Raw genomic sequence first — 22,208 nt, 5'->3', positions numbered from 1 at the left:
TGCCAGCAACACTCATGCAGCCCAAGACCATGATGCTACCACCACCATGCTTGACTGTAGGCAAGATACAGTTGTCTTGGTACTTCTCACCAGGGCGCCGCCACACATGCTGGACACCATCTGAGCCAAACAAGTTTATCTTGGTCTCGTCAGACCACAGGGCATTCCAGTAATCCATGTTCTTGGACTGCTTGTCTTCAGCAAACTGTTTGCGGGCTTTCTTGTGCGTCAGCTTCCTTCTGGGATGACGACCATGCAGACCGAGTTGATGCAGTGTGCGGCGTATGGTCTGAGCACTGACAGGCTGACCTCCCACGTCTTCAACCTCTGCAGCAATGCTGGCAGCACTCATGTGTCTATTTTTTAAAGCCAACCTCTGGATATGACGCCGAACACGTGGACTCAACTTCTTTGGTCGACCCTGGCGAAGCCTGTTCCGAGTGGAACCTGTCCTGGAAAACCGCTGTATGACCTTGGCCACCATGCTGTAGCTCAGTTTCAGGGTGTTAGCAATCTTCTTATAGCCCAGGCCATCTTTGTGGAGAGCAACAATTCTATTTCTCACATCCTCAGAGAGTTCTTTGCCATGAGGTGCCATGTTGAATATCCAGTGGCCATTATGAGAGAATTGTACCCAAAACACCAAATTTAACAGCCCTGCTCCCCATTTACATTTGGGACCTTGACACATGACACCAGGGAGGGACAACGACACATTTGGGCACAATTTGGACATGTTCACTGTGGGGTGTACTCACTTATGTTGCCAGCTATTTAGACATTAATGGCTGTGTGTTGAGTTATTTTCAGAAGACAGTAAATCTACACTGCTATACAAGCTGTACACTGACTACTCTAAGTTATATCCTAGTTTCATGTCTATAGTGTTGTCCCATGAAAAGATATAATGAAATATTTGCAGAAATGTGAGGGGTGTACTAACTTTTGTGATACACTGTACATACATTATCCAGAGCGACGTACAGAAGTGCTTTCATAGTGAACATTACCTTACTCTAGTGTAAGTAGACAACAGTCCAAGAACACAAATCTGCTGAAACCCTGTTAGAACCAGAGTTTTTTTAATGCAAGAAATGAATAAGAGCATTAGTAAGTACATGTTAGCTTAAGTGTTTAGTAAAGAGGTGGGTTTTAATTGCTTTTGAAGACAGCAAAAGACTCAGATGTTCAGACAGACAAGGGAAGTCCATTCCACCACTTGGGTGCAAGTACAGAGAAGAGCCTTGATGCTTGTCTTCTTTGAGTTCTGGGTGGAGGATCAAGGTGAGCGAGACTTGTGGTAGTGGTACAGAGCGGGGTTTAATTAGACCTCGAATGTAGCTTGGGGCTGGTCCATTTTTGGCTTTGTAGGCGAGCATCAGTGTTTTAAACTGAATGCGTGCAGCTACAGGGAGCCAGTGAAGAGAATACAGCAGTGAGGTGATGTGGCAGTGTTTAGATTGGTTAAAAACCAGGTGAGCAGCTGCATTTTGGATGAGTTTAAGGGTTTAATAGTGGACATAGGAGCACCTGCTAGGAGGGAGCTACAGTGGTTCAACCGTGAGATTACAAGTGACTGCACAAGAATCTGAGTGGCTTCCATGGAGAGAAATGGACGAATCTTCTTGATGTTTTAGAGGTACGATCTTGTCATGTTGGCTACATAAGGAGAGAAGGTCAGCTGGTTATCCAGGACAACACCAAGGTTTCGTACCTTATCAGATGGTCTGACCTGGGAGTCATCAAGAGTGATGACTAGGTCCTGGGTTGGAGATTGATCTTCAGGAATAAGTAACAGCTCTGTTTTAATAGGATTAAGTTTTAGATGATGAGCTGACATCCATAGTGAGACAAAATCTAAAAATGTACACAGACTTGGTTACAGATGCTACATTCTTAATTGACACATCTGAACTCTGTGTGGTTAGGGTAAGGCTTATTGTTCCTAAGTAAAATGTAAATTTTCTGTAGTAATATTTCACTTTTTATGTGTAAAAACCAAAATTATTGGTGCAATGAGAATGACTAACACTAACTATGCTGATATTGTTTTAAGGCTGCAGGGAGTAAAAATTAAACTAATTAAATGTAGCATTATATATCTGGAAATGTAAACCATTAAAAGCTTTAACATTTACAAAATAAAAAGAAGTTTACTTGTTTAACAGTGAGCTTTAAGGTTGCACTTGTAAATGTTACACTGTAAATGTTTTAATCTAATTCATGGCAGACTTCTTTTTCCTTGACATTTTGACAAACGCCTTTCTAGCATACTGAGGCACTCTAGGTTTTTCTATAGCCGATAAATAAAAGACCACAAAATCATTTCTAAAAATATCTTATAAAAAGCATTTTACTGCTAGTTGTATCATGTATTATTGTACAGTATGTGACAAATAAACTTTAATTTAATTCAATTGTATTTAGTACTGCTTCCTGTGTCCACTGTGGGTCTGTTCGAAAACCTAGTGAGCTGCCTTGTTGTCTTACTGCCTACATAGGCAGCTGCCTAAGCAGAGAGGATTCTAATAAGTCATCAACTCATAAGTCAGGTTATTCTAACGCACTACTTAGACAGTGGTTAAATCAGTTTTCGCTTACTAAGCTAACACAGTTATCCTCATGCCATTCAAACCAATGGGATACACGCTAGCATGTCAACTAACATCTCCCTCTGTGTACCGAAAACGGTTAAATTCACTGACAAGCCAGAATTTGAAAATAAATGACACTTGTGCACGTTTATACAAATTAAAATTCAATGATAATTGATTTACATTTGAAAACAACCTTGTTCGTTACTCCACATCCGTCCACCATATTTTTTATTTTTTGTGAGAAAAGTTGTGCCGCACTGAATGCTGGGATTGCCTTCACCGCTAAGGCAGCATCGGATGCTCCCTCATTATTCAGGCAAAATACCGTTCAGATTTAAGGTGCCTTAGTAGACAGCATTTTAAGGCATCTAAGAATTCGAACAGCTTCCTTCTCGGAAGCACACGTAGGATGATGTAAAATGCTGTCTATGTAGAGAGCTCACTAGGTTTTCAAACACACCCTGTGTATGCATGTGGGTTTTTGTTTAGGTACCTAAGATACTGTCCTTATTGATGTTGATTTCGTAAATAATGTGTTCGCTACGTTACCTCGGGAGGTTGATATGATGTTTTAGTTGGTTGCAACGTTGTTGTTAAGTGTTGTTTGATGTTGGCTGTGCACATTTAAACAGTAAAAAAAAGCACACTTGCTACATAGAAACCATATGCCCAATAAAAATACTGTATAGAAACTCATGTTTTGCATTCAAACAGAAAATTAAACAGAATCAATTTTGTGTCAAAATCTCAAAAACTGTGGGATAATTAAATAGAGCTGTATAACAAAAGGACTGATAAGTGCAATGCAGTGATATGAAATGTATTGATAGTAAAATTAGTTCTAAAGACATGCAACAACAAATAATAATAGACTAAGACAAAATGTCTTAGTCTATTAAGACTAAGACATTAGTCTTAATAGACTAATGCGTAAGTTTCCTCCGGGAGCTCCGTACTGTCCAAAAACATGCAGTCAGATTAATTGGAGACACTGAATTGCCCTATAGGTGAATGGGTCTGTGTATGTGTGTGTGTATGTGTGTCTGCCCTGCGATGGACTGGCGCCCGTCCAGGGTGTTACTGTGTGCCTTGCGCCCATTGAAAAGCTGGGATAGCCTACAGCACCGCCCCCCCCCCCCCCCCCCCCCCCCGCCCCCCCCAACAACCCCAATTGGATAAGTGGTTAAAAAAGTGAGTATTTATTTATTCTAAGTGCTTTCTTAAAAACACCATGGACAGGGTGGAAATGAGAGCAGTTGTAGCCTAGAGGTAAAGGTACTGGACTAGTAATTGAAAGGTCGATGGTTCCATCCCCACCACTGCTAGGTTCCCACTGTTGGGCCCTTAACCCTCAATTGCTTATACTGTATATTGTCACAGTACTGTAAGTCACTTTGGATAAAAGCGTCTGCCGAATGTTGAAAATGTAAATGTAAAAAAAAATCAATCTCGGGGCATCGAACACTCACACATTCACTCTTTTTCTCACTTACTTACTCACAATAAGAAGCAACTAAGAGTAGCATATCCAAGGTAAAGTACAATAACACCTACGACCCCAGGACCCATCTATAACTATTATTATTAAAATGTAGGCTTAGTAATTTTAGTTCTACACTTTTTTAGAGAGCTGCCTCAAAAAGCCCTTTAGAAGAACCTTGAAAGAAGTGTTTCCTGGTGAAACAGGACCCGCCTGAACTGTAATTAACCTGCTACACACACACAGACATAAAATCTAATAATGGTTCGTATATCCTAATATTTTTCCCAGTTTTGGGCAATGTTGCTGTTTCTGTTAGCAAAAGTTTGCTCAGGTAATTTGGATCAGCAGGTTTTAATAAAGGTAGTATTGTTGTTGGCCAGGATACAACATTTTTGTTCTGAACTTATGTTTGCCTTAGATTTGATTTCAGACATTATTTTAGGTGCTTTTTAAGGTGAGCCACAGTGAATCAAGAGAAAAACAAGAAACACTCATTGTTTTAAAGAATGTCAAAGAAAGTGCAGCAGCCGTACTCTCAGAGGAAACAGATCCAGCTGGAGCTCCTGCCGTGCCGGATGGATGCAAGCAGCTCCCCTGCTGTCATTTCTAACTGCACTTATGAAACTTGTCACTCTGTGAGCAGCGGGGCTAATTGCTTTCTGCAGTAGGTGCATACAAATTAGGTTGTAGAGCACTGACCGCTCATTGTGGCGTCATTACAAGTGCCTCTTATTTTATACAAATGTACTTTAAGCTGGTATTCATTAAGCTTGAAAGACAAAAGTAGGTAATGAATGGTCAAAAAAAATTTTGATAGTAATTCTTACTTTGAAAAGTGATTATAATTCACCAAAATAAGATACAGTGGGGCCAAAAAGTATTTAGTCAGCCACTGATTGTGCAGGTTCTCCTACTTAGAAAGATGAGAGAGGTCTGTAATTTTCATCATAGGTACACTTCAACTATGAGAGACAAAATGAGAAAAAAAAATACAGGAAATCACATTGTAGGATTTTTAAATAATTTATTTGTAAATGATGGTGGAAAATAAGTATTTGGTCAATAACAAAAGTTTAACTCAATACTTTGTAACATAACCTTTGTTGGCAATGACAGAGGTCAAACGTTTCCTGTAAGTCTTCACCAGGTTTGCACACACTGTAGCTGGTATTTTGGCCCATTCCTCCATGCAGATCTCCTCTAGAGCAGTGATGTTTTGGGGCTGTCGCTGGGCAACACGGACTCCACAAATTTTCTATGGGGTTGAGGTCTGGAGACTGGCTAGACCACTCCAGGACCTTGAAATGCTTTTTATGGAGCCACTCCTTCGTTGACCGAGCGGTGTGTTTGGGATCATTGTCATGCTGGAAGACCCAGCCACGTTCCATCTTCAATGCTCTCACTGATGGAAGGAGGTTTTGGCTTAAAATCTCACGATACATGGCCCCGTTCATTCTTCCCTTAACACGGATCAGTCGTCAAGTCCCCTTTGCAGAAAAACAGCCCCAAAGCATGATGTTTCCACCCCCATGCTTCACAGTAGGTATGGTGTTCTTGGGTTTTTCTTCTTCCTCCAAACACGACGAGTTGAGTTTTTACCAAAAAGTTCCATTTTGGTTTCATCTGACCACATGATATTCTCCCAATCCTCTTCTGGATCATCCATATGCTCTCTGGCAAACATCAGACGGGCCTGGACATGTACTGGCTTAAGCAGGGGGACATGCCTGGCACTGCAGGATTTGAGTCCCTCTCGACGTAGTGTGTTACTGATAGTAGCCTTTGTTACTTTGGTCCCAGCTCTCTGCAGGTCATTCATCAGGTCCCTCCGTGTAGTTCTGGGATTTTTGCTCACCGTTCTCATGATCATTTTGACCCCACGGGATGAGATCTTGACCCCAAGGGAGATTATCAATGGTCTTGTATGTCTTCCATTTTCTTACAATTGCTCCCACAGTTGATTTATTCACACCAACCTGCTTGCCTATTGTAGATTCACTCTTCCCAGCCTGGTGCAGGTCTACAATTTTCTTCCTGGTGTCCTTCGACAGCTTTTTGGTCTTGGCCATGGTTGAGTTTGGAGTCTGACTGTTTGAGGCTGTGGACAGGTGTCTTTTATACAGATAACGAGGTCAAACAGGTGCCATTAATACAGGTAACGAGTGGAGGACAGAAGAGCTTCTTAAAGAAGAAGTTACAGGTCTGTGAGAGCCAGAAATCTTGCTTGTTTGTGGGTGACCAAATACTTATTTTCCACCATCATTTACAAATAAATTCTTTAAAAATCCTACAATGTGATTTCCTGGATTTTTTTTTCTCATTTTGTCTCTCATAGTTGAAGTGTACCTATGATGAAAATTACAGACCTCTCTCATCTTTCTAAGTAGGAGAACCTGCACAATCAGTGGCTGACTAAATACTTTTTGACCCCACTGTATAGAGGATGTATAAGATATTGTATACGGTCTAAATAACAATAAAGTGCTTAACAAACTATTACAATTACAATATACACTATATTGCCAAAAGTATTTGCTCATCCCATTCTTAATGCATAGGGTTTGATATGATGTCGGCCTTTTAGCTATAACAGCTTCAGCTCTTCTGGGGACGCTTTCCACAAGGTTTAGGAGTGTGTTTATGGGAATTTTTGACCATTCTTCCAGAAGCGCATTTGTGAGGTCAGACACTGATGTTGGACGAGAAGGCCTGGCTTGCAGTCTCCGCTCTAATTTATCCCAAAGGTGTTCTATCGGGTTGAGGTCAGGACTCTGTGCAGGCCAGTCAAGTTCTTCCACACCAAACTCGCTCATCCTTGTCTTTATGGACAGGGGAAGGGGCCATCCCCAAACTGTTCCCAAAGTTGGGAGCATGAAATTGTCCAAAATCTCTTGGTATGCTGAAGCATTAAGAGTTCCTTTCACTGAAACTAAGGGGCTGAGCCCAACTCCTAAAAAACAACCCCACACCATAATCCCCCCTCCACCAAATTTTACATTTGGCACAATGCAGTCAGTACCGTTCTCCTGGCAACCACCAAACCCAGACTCGTCTGTCGAATTGCCAGACGAAGAAGTGTGATTTGTCACTCCAGAGAACACGTCTCCACTGCTCTAGAGTCCAGTGGCGGCGTGCTTTACACCACTGCATCCGACGCTTTGCATTGCGCTTGGTGATGTAAGGCTTGTATGCAGCTGCTCGGCCATGGAAACCCATTCCATGTAGCTCTCTACACACTTTTCTTGAGCTAATCTGAAGGCCACATGAAGTTTGGAGGTTTCTAGAGATTGACTCTGCAGAAAGTTGGCGACCTCTGCGCACTATGCGCCTCAGCATCCGCTGTCCCCGTTCTGTCATTTTACGTGGCCTACCACTTCATGGCTGAGTTGCTGTCGTTCCCAATCGCTTCCACTTTGTTATAATACCACTGACAGTTGACTGTGGAATATTTAGTAGCGAGGAAATTTCATGACTGGACTTGTTGCACAGGTGGCATCCTATCACGGTACCACGCTGGAATTCGCTGAGCTCCTGAGAGCGACCCATTCTTTCACTAAAGTTTGTAGAAGCAGTCTGCATGCCTAGGTGCTTGGTTTTATACACCTGTGACCATGGAAGTGATTGGAACACCTGAATTCAATGATTTCGATGGGTGAGTGTATAAAGAAGTCATTAATATAGAAATATAAGTGAAGAGTAAAGGTGCTCTCACATGATAAGCATTTTACGCTTCAATCACAGCAAAGCTGGGTGCATCTTGTAACTCAAAGGAGCATTTAGGTCGGCACGGTGGCTCAGTCGGTGGCATCACAGCCAGAAAGGCCTGGGTTCGATCCCCAGGTGGGGCGGTTTGGGTTTTTTTTTGTGTGGAGTTTGCATGTTCTTCCCATGTCTGTGTGGGATTCCTCTGGGAGTTCCGGTTTCCTCCCACACTCCAAAGACATGCAAGTGAGGTGAAGTGGAGATACTAAATTGTCTATGACGTGATTGACGTTGAACTAGAACTGATGAATTGTGTGTAAGTAGTAACTACCGTTTCTGTCATGAATGTAACCAAAGTGCGTAAAACATGACGCTAAAATCCTAATAAATTAATAAATAAATAAAGGAGCACATGATACACAAAAATATGCTTCCTGCTGGCTGTGCTACTGGGCGGCAATCTTGAAAAGAATCCACAATATTGACTGACAGTGTCTAGCAATATTGATTGGCAACATTGTAGTTTTTAAGAAGATTTAATGTCATTTAAATTCATGACAAAGCTACAACAAGTGATTTCAGGATTATTACATGATATTGCTATCTAAGATCAAACCTGTTCTCACTGTTTTACAGCTCACTAGTCACCATGCTGTACTTTTTCTCAAAATGTTGAAGCTTTGTAAAGGGTTTCAAGAAAGAGTAAGAATCAGTTTCTCTCTACCATGTCTGTGCTTTGCTTCTGACCGTCATATAAACAGTTTGTTCAGCATCAAACTGGGTCAAAATGTAATCAGATTGAACTTTGAGTGCAGCAGCAATGGTTAAAATCGTGACTCAATGTGGCAAATCTGCACGGCGAGCGCCGCTCAGGGAATGCAACGTCACTCTATAGGAAACAATGGCACAGCCAGTATATCACGTAAATGCAGTGTAAAGGCAATTAAGTATTTAACAACGTCTGTTTATGCTATTTAATGCACTTTCAACACAAATATCCACTTCAAATTAGAAGCACATGCTTTTAGACATTAGTACTATTAGTACTACAGCTTTAAGACATCTGCAGTAAGAAATATGGAACATTTGGTAGTATTGTGGTTTAATTGTCCATAGTTTTTCAAGGTTAAAAGTCGTTCTCTAATGGATTCACAGTGTTAAACAAACAAAAACAATCTGATTTAAGTAAAAAAAAATTTGATGTGTCACATACAGTATGTACCTTCACCTTATTTTTAGAAAGCAGTTTTAACTATGGGATAATTGAGCATTTTGTTTTGGGTTGTTAAAACATCCAGATTTGTCTTAAATTTGTTCTGGTATTTTGCTTTATTCATGTTTTCTTTAATGACCTAAAATTCCCCAGTACTGTTTGCAAAGCAGCAGCCCCATATCGTGATGCTCCCACCTCTGTACTGTGGGTTTGGTGTTCTTAAAATGTAACTGGCTGAAATATTAAAGAAAAGCTTTTCTTTTTTGCTGTTTATTTTATTTGCAGCACTCATTTTAAGAACTTCATTTATTTAAATGTAACATATATACACTATTTGGCCAAAAGTAGATGAGCCCACTATAAGAAAAGGGGGTCTGTTTAGTCAAAAGGTCATTTGTAAAATCAGGCACTTATGTTAGGCGAGAATGTCCGGCTCCCAATTGGTATTCCAATTCATATAAAAGGTGTTCATTGGGGTTGACTTCAGGGCTTTGTGCAGACCACTGAAGTTCATCCCTAACAAAACATCAAACAATGTTTTATGGACTTTACTTTGAGTACAAGGGCACAGTCAGAGTGAAACAGAAAATTGTTTTCCCCCAAACATAAAAACATATAACAGTACAGGCGTGGGAGCATCACGATATGGGGCTGCTGCTTTGAAAACAGTACTGGGGATTTTTAGGTCAATAAAGAAAACATGAATAAAGCAAAATACCAGCACAAATTTGAGAAAAAATTACTTTATCAGCCAACAAAACAACTGTTTCAACAAGAGAACAACCCAAAACTTCTTTCTAAATAGAAGGTGCAGTGCCTGCATGACCAACTGAATTTCTTCGATTTTCCAATCAGTGAGTGAGTCATTTTGATAAAATGAGCAAAATGATTCCTACTGACTCACTGAGTGTATTTAACATATGTTACTCCTATCAGTTTCATTTTTAAAACTGTCTTAGTTCATGCATATTAATAAATACATTTATATATATGCCGATCAACCATAACATTAAAACCACCTCCTTGTTTTTACACACACTGTTCATTTTATCAGCTCCACTCACCATGGGAAGCACTTTGTAGTACTACAATTACTGACTGTAGTCCATCTGTTTCTCTGCATGCTTTGTTATCCCCCTTTCATGATGTGCTTCATTAGTCAGGACTCTCCCAGGACCACCACAGAGCAGGTATTATTTGGGTGGTGGATCATTCTCAGCACTGCAGTGACACTGACATGGTGGTGGTGTGTTAGTGTGTGTTGTGCTGGTATGAGTGGATAAGACACAGCAGCGCTGCTGGAGTTTTTAAACACCTCACTGTCACTGCTGGACTGAGAATAGTCCACCAATCAAAAATATCCAGCGCCCCGTGGGCAGCGTCCTGTGACCACTGATGAAGGTCTAGAAGATGATCAACTCAAACAGCAGCAATAGATGAGCGATCGTCTCTGACTTTACATCTACAAGGTGGACCAACTAGGTAGGAGTGTCTAATAGAGTGGACAGTGAGTGGACACGGTATTTAAAAACTCCAGCAGCGCTGCTGTGTCTGATCCACTCATACCAGCACAACACACACTAACACACCACCATATCATTGTCACTGCAGTGCTGAGAATCATCCACCACCTAAATAACACCTGCTCTGTGGTGGTCCTGACCATTAAAGAACAGCGTGAAAGGGGGCTAAAAACGCATGTAGAGAAACAGATGGACTACAGTCAGTAATTGTGGACAGTGAGTGTAGAAACCAGGAGGTGGTTTTAATGTTATGGCTGATCAGTGTACGTGTACATATATATATATATATACAGTGTATCACAAAAGTGAGTACACCCCTCACATTTCTGCAGATATTTAAGTATATCTTTTCATGGGACAACACTGACAAAATGACACTTTGACACAATGAAAAGTAGTCTGTGTGCAGCTTATATAACAGTGTACATTTATTCTTCCCTCAAAATAACTCAATATACAGCCATTAATGTCTAAACCACCGGCAACAAAAGTGAGTACACCCCTAAGAGACTACACGCCTAAATGTCCAAATTGAGCACTGCTTGTCATTTTCCCTCCAAAATGTCAAGTGATTTGTTAGTGTTACTAGGTCTCAGGTGTGCATAGGGAGCAGGTGTGTTCAATTTAGTAGTACAGCTCTCACACTCTCTCATACTGGTCACTGAAAGTTCCAACATGGCACCTCATGGCAAAGAACTCTCTGAGGATCTTAAAAGACTAATTGTTGCGCTACATGAAGATGGCCAAGGCTACAAGAAGATTGCCAACACCCTGAAACTGAGCTGCAGCACAGTGGCCAAGATCATCCAGCGTTTTAAAAGAGCAGGGTCCACTCAGAACAGACCTCGCGTTGGTCGTCCAAAGAAGCTGAGTGCACGTGCTCAGCGTCACATCCAACTGCTGTCTTTGAAAGATAGGCGCAGGAGTGCTGTCAGCATTGCTGCAGAGATTGAAAAGGTGAGGGGTCAGCCTGTCAGTGCTCAGACCATACGCCGCACACTACATCAAATTGGTCTGCATGGCTGTCACCCCAGAAGGAAGCCTCTTCTGAAGTCTCTACACAAGAAAGCCCGCAAACAGTTTGCTGAAGACATGTCAACAAAGGACATGGATTACTGGAACCATGTCCTATGGTCTGATGAGACCAAGATTAATTTGTTTGGTTCAGATGGTCTCAAGCATGTGTGGCGGCAATCAGGTGAGGAGTACAAAGATAAGTGTGTCATGCCTACAGTCAAGCATGGTGGTGGGAATGCCATGGTCTGGGGCTGCATGAGTGCAGCAGGTGTTGGGGAGTTACATTTCATTGACGGACACATAAACTCCAATATGTACTGTGAAATACTGAAGCAGAGCATGATCCCCTCACTCCGGAAACTGGGTCGCAGGGCAGTGTTCCAGCATGATAATGACCCCAAACACACCTCTAAGACGACCACTGCTTTATTGAAGAGGCTGAGGGTAAAGGTGATGGACTGGCCAAGCATGTCTCCAGACCTAAACCCAATAGAACATCTTTGGGGCATCCTCAAGCGGAAGGTGGAGGAGCGCAAAGTCTCGAATATCCGCCAGCTCCGTGATGTCGTCATGGAGGAGTGGAAAAGCATTCCAGTGGCAACCTGTGAAGCTCTGGTAAACTTCATGCCCAGGAGAGTTAAGGCAGTTCTGGGAAATAATGGTGGCCACACAAAATATTGACACTTCAGGAACTTTCACTAAGGGGTGTACTCACTTTTGTTGCTGGTGGTTTAGACATTAATGGCTGTATATTGAGTTATTTTGAGGGAAGAATAAATTTACACTGTTATATAAGCTGCACACAGACTACTTTTCATTGTGTCAAAGTGTCATTTAGTCAGTGTTGTCCCATGAAAAGATATAATAAAATATTTGCAGAAATGTGAGGGGTGTACTCACTTTTGTGATACACTGTATATACAGTGTATCACGAAAGTGAGTACACCCCTCACATTTCTGCAAATATTTCATTATATATTTTCATGGGACAACACTATAGACATGAAACTTGGATATAACTTAGAGTAGTCAGTGTACAACTTGTATAGCAGTGTAGATTTACTGTCTTCTGAAAATAACTCAACACACAGCCATTAATGTCTAAATAGCTGGCAACATAAGTGAGTACACCCCACAGTGAACATGTCCAAATTGTGCCCAAATGTGTCGTTGTCCCTCCCTGGTGTCATGTGTCAAGGTCCCAGGTGTAAATGGGGAGCAGGGCTGTTAAATTTGGTGTTTTGGGTACAATTCTCTCATACTGGCCACTGGATATTCAACATGGCACCTCATGGCAAAGAACTCTCTGAGGATGTGAGAAATAGAATTGTTGCTCTCCACAAAGATGGCCTGGGCTATAAGAAGATTGCTAACACCCTGAAACTGAGCTACAGCATGGTGCCCAAGGTCATACAGCGGTTTTCCAGGACAGGTTCCACTCGGAACAGGCTTCGCCAGGGTCGACCAAAGAAGTTGAGTCCCCGTGTTCGGCGTCATATCCAGAGGTTGGCTTTAAAAAATAGACACATGAGTGCTGCCAGCATTGCTACAGAGGTTGAAGACGTGGGAGGTCAGCCTGTCAGTGCTCAGACCATACGCCGCACACTGCATCAACTCGGTCTGCATGGTCGTCATCCCAGAAGGAAGCTGACGCACAAGAAAGCCAGCAAACAGTTTGCTGAAGACAAGCAGTCCAAGAACATGGATTACTGGAATGCCCTGTGGTCTGACGAGACCAAGATAAACTTGTTTGGCTCAGATGGTGTCCAGCATGTGTGGCGGCACCCTGGTGAGAAGTACCAAGACAACTGTATCTTGCCTACAGTCAAGCATGGTGGTGGTAGCATCATGGTCTTGGGCTGCATGAGTGTTGCTGGCACTGGGGAGCTGCAGTTCATTGAGGGAAACATGAATTCCAACATGTACTGTGACATTCTGAAACAGAGCATGATCCCCTCCCTTCGAAAACTGGGCCTCATTGCAGTTTTCCAACAGGATAATGACCCCAAACACAACCTCCAAGATGACAACTGCCTTGCTGAGGAAGCTGAAGGTAAAGGTGATGGACTAAACCCAATTGAGCACCTGTGGCGCATCCTCAAGTGGAAGGTGGATGAGTTCAAGGTGTCTAACATCCACCAGCTCCGTGATGTCATCATGGAGGAGTGGAAGAGGATTCCAGTAGCAACCTGTGCAGCTCTGGTGAATTCCATGCCCAGGAGGGTTAAGGCAGTGATAATAATGGTGGTCACACAAAATATTGACACTTTAGGCACAATTTGGACATGTTCACTGTGGGGTGTACTCACTTATGTTGCCAGCCATTTAGACATTAATGGCTGTGTGTTGAGTTATTTTCAGAAGACAGTAAATCTACACTGCTATACAAGTTGTACACTGACTACTCTAAGTTATATCCAAGTTTCATGTCTATAGTGTTGTCCCATGAAAAGATATAATAAAATATTTGCAGAAATGTGAGGGGTGTACTCACTTTTGTGATACACTGTATATATATATATATATACTGTATATATATATAGTTATTTAGTTAAATAAAGTGGTTAAATAAACATAGTAAAAAAAAACAATCTTACTATTTTTTTTTGTATGCAGTCCCTGTTTGTTGCTTACATTTAAATAATTTACTTTAGTTCTAGAGTACTTAAAAATACACTGCATATCATTTCAGAGAAAGTGTTAACATTATCTGTAAAGATGGTGAGAGGTGAAAAGGGAACTAATGCTTTCATGCAAATAAATGTGATAGATAACACGCTTTACAATGACAAGCATTAAAAAGCTACCAAATGTGTTTACATCAAAGCAAAAAAAGAGGTATATAGTAAATCTTAAGAAAACCCCAACAGTCTAATTTACCCATACATGGTAATGACACTGTGCACAATTCTTTCTCAAAAAAATTAAAAATATAATGAATAAATAAATAAAATCTGAGTCAGAAATGTGTACAGTAAGGCCAAAAGTATGTGGAACCCTTTTCATCACAGTTATAAAGTAGACACGTAATTGGGTTGTGGATTCAAGAAAAATGAACTAAAGGATGTTTGGATGTTTTTAAAACTACACTTACAAACAATGGTCCAACAAAGCAGTTCTGGGGGTTTTTATGTGGCTGATCAAAAAGTCAGAAGTTTCCCTTAAATGAGACATGCACCATCTGGAAGTGCTTAGGGAAGTATTTGGGCTAAGAGGATGTCGCCACTAAAACAATTCTGTTTCACACAAAACATTACTAGTACAAAGACAAAGAACACAGAGTGTAAGTAATCATTTCCCAGGTTAATTTATTAATTCTGTATTAACACTTTGAGCTTTAAAGGGCTGGTTTAAAAGATTCATAACAGTAGTCTGTAAATTCCAGTAAAGAGAAAGAGTGCCCCCTAAAGGCAGATATGAAAGCATAATCACTGACTCGAATATATTCACTCTTTACACCTGCATTTGAAGGGGGCATGGATGCTGCTGCACCAGACGTAATAAAAAACTCCAAATGTTTCATACCATAGACAAAAATAACATAAATAGAAGCTTTTCATCTTGCATGCCAGCCTCCAAGCTCAAGGCGGTTACTCACACTTGACTGTTGGCAGTGACTTGTGTTTGAGCCACTTCCTATTCAAGCCATGTCTGTTAAGTATAACATTTTATTTTAATATATAACATTTGACCAGCCAAACAACAATATCCTATAGAATAAGGTGACCCTCATGGAGTCTGTTTCTAACAGTTTGTTCAGAAACATGCACACCAGTAGCCCGCTGGAGGTCATTTTGTAGGGCTCTAACAGTGCTCCTCTTGTTCCTTTTCGCACAAAGGAGCAGATACCGGTCCTGCTGCTGGGTTGATGCTCTTCTACTGCCCTGTCCTGCTCTTGGGTTTATGGATAAGTTCATGGGTAGAGCACTAACTTAACATACTGTTTAGTATAGATTTTTAGGATCAATGGCAAAATGGGTGTTGTTTTATCTGCACTATGCTGTTTTTTTTTTTTTTTACAATATGTTCTTTTTTATTGATATCCATCCACCTTCTTTAAAAAATCATTCAAGTATACAGTGTCCATTCTTCTTTATTTCCCATAAATCTATTACCCTCAGCTTTCTGATCTTCTCCGCTGGAAGTCTGGCTCGTTCTTTTCTAGCAAACTGTTCCAGCTTTCTCGAATTTAAGGTGGTGAATTTAAGACTCTTTCCAAAATGTTCAGTATGTTTTAGATCAACACTTATAGCAGGCCACTTTGGAATGGTCCAGTGTTTTTATTCTTGGGTGTTTTTCACTGTATTTGCTGCATCTCATCAAAGCACATTCTCCCAAATGAGGTTCCAGACTGTAGTTTGTCCACTGTTATATTGTACAATCTTCCATGTTAGTGTCTTGCTTTCAGAAGCATCCTTCTAGAAAACCATGGAGCCAATTCATTTAGACACTGATGGATGGTGCAACTAGTTGTACCTATTATAGACTGTTGTACAATGAGCTAAAAGGTTCATTTGAATGTGCGTCCAAGTTTTTCTTGATTCTTTCTTGGTTATGTGCACAATATGTTTAATCTTGTTAAATATGGGGCTGTTTAGGTGGTGCAGCGGTAAAATACGCTAGCGCACCAGAGCTGGGATTTCGAGTACATCGTATCGAATCTCAGCTCTGCCATCCGGCTGGGCGGCCACATGAACAATGATTGGCTGTTGTTCAGGGATGGGAAAGCCGGACCAGGGTTCCTTATAACTGGTGCAATTACGACCTCTGCTGGCTGATTGATGATGCCTGTGCAGAGTTGGGTAATAATGCTGATCAGGGTGTGGCTCTCCATGCACAAAGCTGATCCACATATGAACTCGCCTTGTGCGGGTGAAAAGAGGCAGTCGGTATATATAGATCCATTTCTTTCCTGTAACCATGTCCTGAGATGTTGCCCACAGTCACATGGACCTTAAACGTCTTATAATTGGCAACAGTGGTCTCAGGAACATTAAGCTCTATAGAAATGGTCTTGTGACCTTTATGTTGGGTATGCGTCCCTGTTTTTCTCCACACATTATTCTCTGCTTTTTTTTTTTTGCTTTATTTATTTTGATTCATATAGTGGCATGAAACAGCAGGATGAGTAATTCCCTGCCTTTAAACTATTTGTCCCACCAAAGCAGCACATGTATTTCTAATATGTTTGTATCTAGTATGTTTGTTTCAATTTTGGGAGAGAAACCACCATATGTAGCCAAAAGATGCAGCCAAAAGTAGACCAAGTAAACCACTATTTTGTCTTCATCTGTGGCTTATTGATATGTATAACCTGTATAGAACAGGTGTCAAATGTGGTAAAATAAATGCTTTTAGTGGTATTAAAGAATTGTATTTAATTATTGATTGTTGCCTTGAGTGTGAAACTGGTAAAGGTGCTATATTATTTATTATTTTTGAGCAAAATTAATAATACAACCTCAAATCAAAGTTGGGACAGCATGAAAAATGCAAATAATAAAAAAAAACACAGAGTTTCTTACATTTACTTTGACCTTTATTTCATTGCAGACAGGATGAACCTGAGATATTTCATGTTTTATCTAGTCAACTTCATTTCATTTGTTAATATACCTCCATTCCTGCATTTCAGGCCTGCAACACATTCCAAAAGAAGTTGGGACAGTAAAGCATTTACCATTTTGTAATGTTACCATTCTTTTTCACTACACTTAAAAGACGTTTTGGCACAGAGGAGAGCAAATAATTTAGTGTTTCAGCTTTTATTTTGTCCCATTCATCCTGCAAACACATCGTAAGATGTGCAACAGTACAGGGTCATCGTTGTCGCATTTTTCATTTGTTTGTTTATTTTGTTTATTTTATGGTTTAACGCCATGTTAACACGTTGGTCACATTCATGGCAGGATCATTGAAGTTGTATTTATTTATTTTCCAAGTCTTAGTCTTTCTTGTTTCATCTTAGTTTTATTTATCTTCATATGTAAGTTATCAGTTTTTTTTTGTTTTTTTTTGTGATTCGCATTTTTCGTTTAAAAATTCTCCACACATTCTCTATTGGGGACAGAACAGGACTGCAGGCAGGCCAGTCCAGTACCCGTACCCTCTTCTTCTGCAGCCATGCCTTTGTAATGTGTGCAGCATGTGGTTTTGCATTGTCTTGTTGAAAAACGTCCCTGGAAAAGATGACGTCTTGAAGGCAGCATATGTTGCCTTATGCTTTTCTGATGCTGCTTTTGTACCAAACCATGATTATAATCACCTGTTTGGAATCACATTATTATTTAGTTTTTTTTACCTCATTACTAGCCCTAAATTGAACCCGTCCCAACTTTTTTTGGAATGTGTTGCAGGCCTGAAATGGAGGAATGGAGGTATATTAACAAATTAAATAAAGTTGAGCAGATAAAACATGAAATATCTTGGGTTTAAACTGTCTGCAATGAAATAAAAGTCAAAGTAAATGTAAGGAACACTGCATTTTTATTTTATTTGCATACTGTCCCAACTTTTTCTGATTTGGGGTTGTAAAATGAAAAAAAGAAAGTCAGTTGACGATTATTACATACCAGTGTAAAATACAGTGGGGTCAAAAAGTATTTAGTCAGCCACTGATTGTGCAGGTTCTCCTACTTAGAAAGATGAGAGAGGTCTGTAATCCAAGAAATCACATTGTAGGATTTTTAAAGAATTTATTCGTAAATTATGGTGGAAAATACGTATTTGGTCAATAACAAACAAGCAAGATTTCTGGCTCTCACAGACCTGTAACTTCTTCTTTAAGAAGCTCTTCTGTTCTCCACTCGTTACCTGTATTAATGGCACCTGTTTGACCTCGTTATCTGTATAAAAGACACCTGTCTACAGACTCCAAACTCAACCATGGCCAAGACCAAAGAGCTGTCGAAGGACACCAGGAAGAAAATTGTAGACCTGCACCAGGCTGGGAAGAGTAAATCTACAATAGGCAAGCAGGTTGGTGTGAATAAATCAACTGTGGGAGCAATTGTAAGAAAATGGAAGACATACAAGACCATTGATAATCTCCCTTGGGGTCAAGATCTCATCCCGTGGGGTCAAAATGATCATGAGAACGGTGAGCAAAAATCCCAGAACTACACGGAGGGACCTGATGAATGACCTGCAGAGAGCTGGGACCAAAGTAACAAAGGCTACCATCAGTAACACTACGCCGAGAGGGACTCAAATCCTGCAGTGCCAGGTGTGTCCCCCTGCTTAAGCCAGTACATGTCCAGGCCCGTCTGATGTTTGCCAGAGAGCATATGGATGATCCAGAAGAGGATTGGGAGAATATCATGTGGTCAGATGAAACCAAAATGGAACTTTTTGGTAAAAACTCAACTTGTCGTGTTTGGAGGAAGAAGAATGCTGAGTAAACACCATACCTACTGTGAAGCATGGGGGTGGAAACATCATGCTTTGATGCTGTTTTTCTGCAAAGGGGACAGGACGACTGATCCGTGTTAAGGGAAGAATGAACGGGGCCATGTATCGTGAGATTTTAAGCCAAAACCTCCTTCCATCAGTGAGAGCATTGAAGATGGAACGTGGCTGGGTCTTCCAGCATGACAATGATCCCAAACACACCGCTCGGTCAACGAAGGAGTGGCTCCGTAAAAAGCATTTCAAGGTCCTGGAGTGGCCTAGCCAGTCTCCAGACCTCAACCCCATAGAAAATTTGTGGAGTCCGTGTTGCCCAGCGACAGCCCCAAAACATCACTGCTCTAGAGGAGATCTGCATGGAGGAATGGGCCAAAATACCAGCTACAGTGTGTGCAAACCTGGTGAAGACTTACAGGAAACGTTTGACCTCTGTCATTGCCAACAAAGGTTATGTTACAAAGTATTGAGTTGAACTTTTGTTATTGACCAAATACTTATTTTCCACCATAATTTACAAATAAATTCTTTAATAATCCTACAATGTGATTTCCTGTATTTTTTTTTCTCATTTTGTCTCTCATAGTTGAAGTGTACCTATGATGAAAATTACAGACCTCTCTCATCTTTCTAAGTAGGAGAACCTGCACAATCAGTGGCTGACTTAATACTTTTTGGCCCCACTGTATGTCATGACAAAGATTGTAGTGGTTGCACTCAAGAAAGAAAAGCAGCAATAAGTGTTTAAATTTTATGTTAAAAAAACCTAAATCGATGTGTGTAAAATGTGCTTAAACACAATGAAGAAAAGAGAAAAATCTGTTTTTCACAAGAGTATTTATTTGTGATTTTAAAGTGACATATAGTAATTTTCAAGAGAACTGGAGGCTGAATTGTCTGTGTTTGAGACAATGGCTTACAAATGTCACTTGCAGTCAGATCACAAACACCATTAACCAACATCAGCTGAAGCGAAATGGCACCCTGATGGTAACCCTGTCTGATCTGATAAATTAAAAGCTCACATGAACTGTCTCTGATCCTCGGGCACTAAGCTGCAAAACAGTGAGCACTCACTGCTTTTAAAGGTCTAAATGCTGCTAAAAAGGGTAAAGCTTCAGAAAGAGAAAAGGAGTAGGTAGAAAGTGCAATAGGAGGAAGGATTACAATACATTTAGGCATGCAGGAAATCTATACACTAATAATATAAGACATCGAAGCGATAGACAGTGAGAAAGATCGCGAAAGCAGACAGATTCTAGCCATACAGAGCATGCTTGCGTAGCGGATAAATATGTTCAGAGCACAACATTACCACAGAGCGATCAAGCTAGCGACGAGGCACTACATTTAAAGCGAAGCTAAGACTAGCACAAGGCATAACTGGATATTTGGATAAATATAGTACGACACAGGCTCAGAAAGCAAGGCGTTCATGCACGTGCAAAAACAAGCAGGCCCATTAGCAGCAGAATTAGCATTAGAATTAGCAGCGGGAACAGAAGACATTGGACGTGCCGAGGACACCACAGTGTTTACAAAAGAAAAAAAGAGCTGAAATGTGACATGGTGTGCTTGTCAATTCAGATCTATTACAGACAATATAATCACCTACAAAAAAATCGTTCTTGACTGGTAAATATACAGGTATAGGTAGCATCGACATACTTTATCGGCATTACTTTAACTACAAATGCAACTGAATAGTAGAAGCACAAAAAAATTACATTAATTTTCATCCAGAGACCAATTCAGACAAATAACAGTTTCATCCAACTCTTAAAGTACTGACATCAACTAGACAGATACAGTATTTTACTTAAAATCTAAAGTGCACAGATCTCTCCCTGAGGAGAACAAGACAATACCGGCAATAAATACTAAGGCAGTACAGTTACAATCGCACAAAAAATACATATTTGCACATAGTTTAATATATCACTTGAATACAAAGACAACAGACTTCAGTTCTGAAATGACTTTCCAATCACATCACAATCCAATCACAAATTTTATTTGTTCTAAATATTTTACTTTGAATTAATTACTAGATGATGATTGGGAGAGGCACAACACATCACATAATCCTATATCACATCATAGGTGTGGTTCTTAACCACAAACCTTTTTATCAGCTGGACCCCAACCGTGGCCGACAGCCAGTGTAGCGAACGGAACACAGGCATTAATATGTATGAATGATAGTTCTTCAGCAAGGAAGTATAGGCTGCACTTCCATGTGTCACAGAATGCAAACCTCTTTGTGTTGTTGGTAGTTTCTGTGTGATGTTTGGTGGTTCTGTGTGATGTTTAGGTGTTCTTTGTGCTGTTGGTAGTTACTGTGTGATGTTGGGTGGTTATGTGTGGTGGTGAGTTAGGAAAGTGCTTTGTTTTGTTGGCCGTTCTGTGTTGTGTTGTTCTTGGTTATGTTAGTGTTTTGTATTATATTATTGTATTGAGGTGTTCTTTGTGCTGTTGGTAGTTTCTGTGTGATGTTGGGTGTTTATGTGTGAAGTGCAGGAGTTCTATGTGCTGTTGGTAGTTTCTGTGTGATGTTGAGTGGTTATGTGTGATGTGCAGGAGTTATTTGTGCTATAGGTAGATTCTGTTATGTTATGGTTTTTTGTGGTGTTAAGGAGTTCTTTCTGCTGTTGTCAGATTCTGTGTGGTGTTGAGGAGTTTTTTCTGCTGTTAGTAGGTCCTGTGTGATGTTGGGTGTTTATGTGTGAAGTGCAGGAGTTCTATGTGCTGTTGGTAGTTTCTGTGTGATGTTGAGTGGTTATGTGTGATGTGCAGGAGTTATTTGTGCTATAGGTAGATTCTGTTATGTTATGGTTTTTTGTGGTGTTAAGGAGTTCTTTCTGCTGTTGTCAGATTCTGTGTGGTGTTGAGGAGTTTTTTCTGCTGTTAGTAGGTCCTGTGTGATGTTGGGTGGTTCTGTGTGATGTGAAGGAGTTTTTTCTGCTGTTGGTAGGTCCTGTGTAATGTTGGGTGGTTCTGTGTGATGTGAAGGAGTTATTTCTGCTGTTAGTAGTTTTGTGTGATGTTGGGTGGTTATGTGTGGTGTTGAGGAGTTCTTTCTGCTGTTGGTAGTTTCTGTGTGATGTTAAAGAATTATTTGTGCTGTTGGTAGTTTCTGTGTGATGTTGGGTAGTTCTGTGTGATGTGAAGGAGTTTTTTCTGCTGTTGGTAGGTCCTGTGTGATGTTGGGTGGTTCTGTGTGATGTGAAGGAGTTATTTCTGCTGTTAGTAGTTTTGTGTGATGTTGG

The sequence above is a fragment of the Trichomycterus rosablanca genome, chromosome 3, assembly GCF_030014385.1.
Source record: "Trichomycterus rosablanca isolate fTriRos1 chromosome 3, fTriRos1.hap1, whole genome shotgun sequence".
NCBI classification, from domain to species: domain Eukaryota; kingdom Metazoa; phylum Chordata; class Actinopteri; order Siluriformes; family Trichomycteridae; genus Trichomycterus; species Trichomycterus rosablanca.
Note: the sequence above shows the minus strand (reverse complement) of the source record.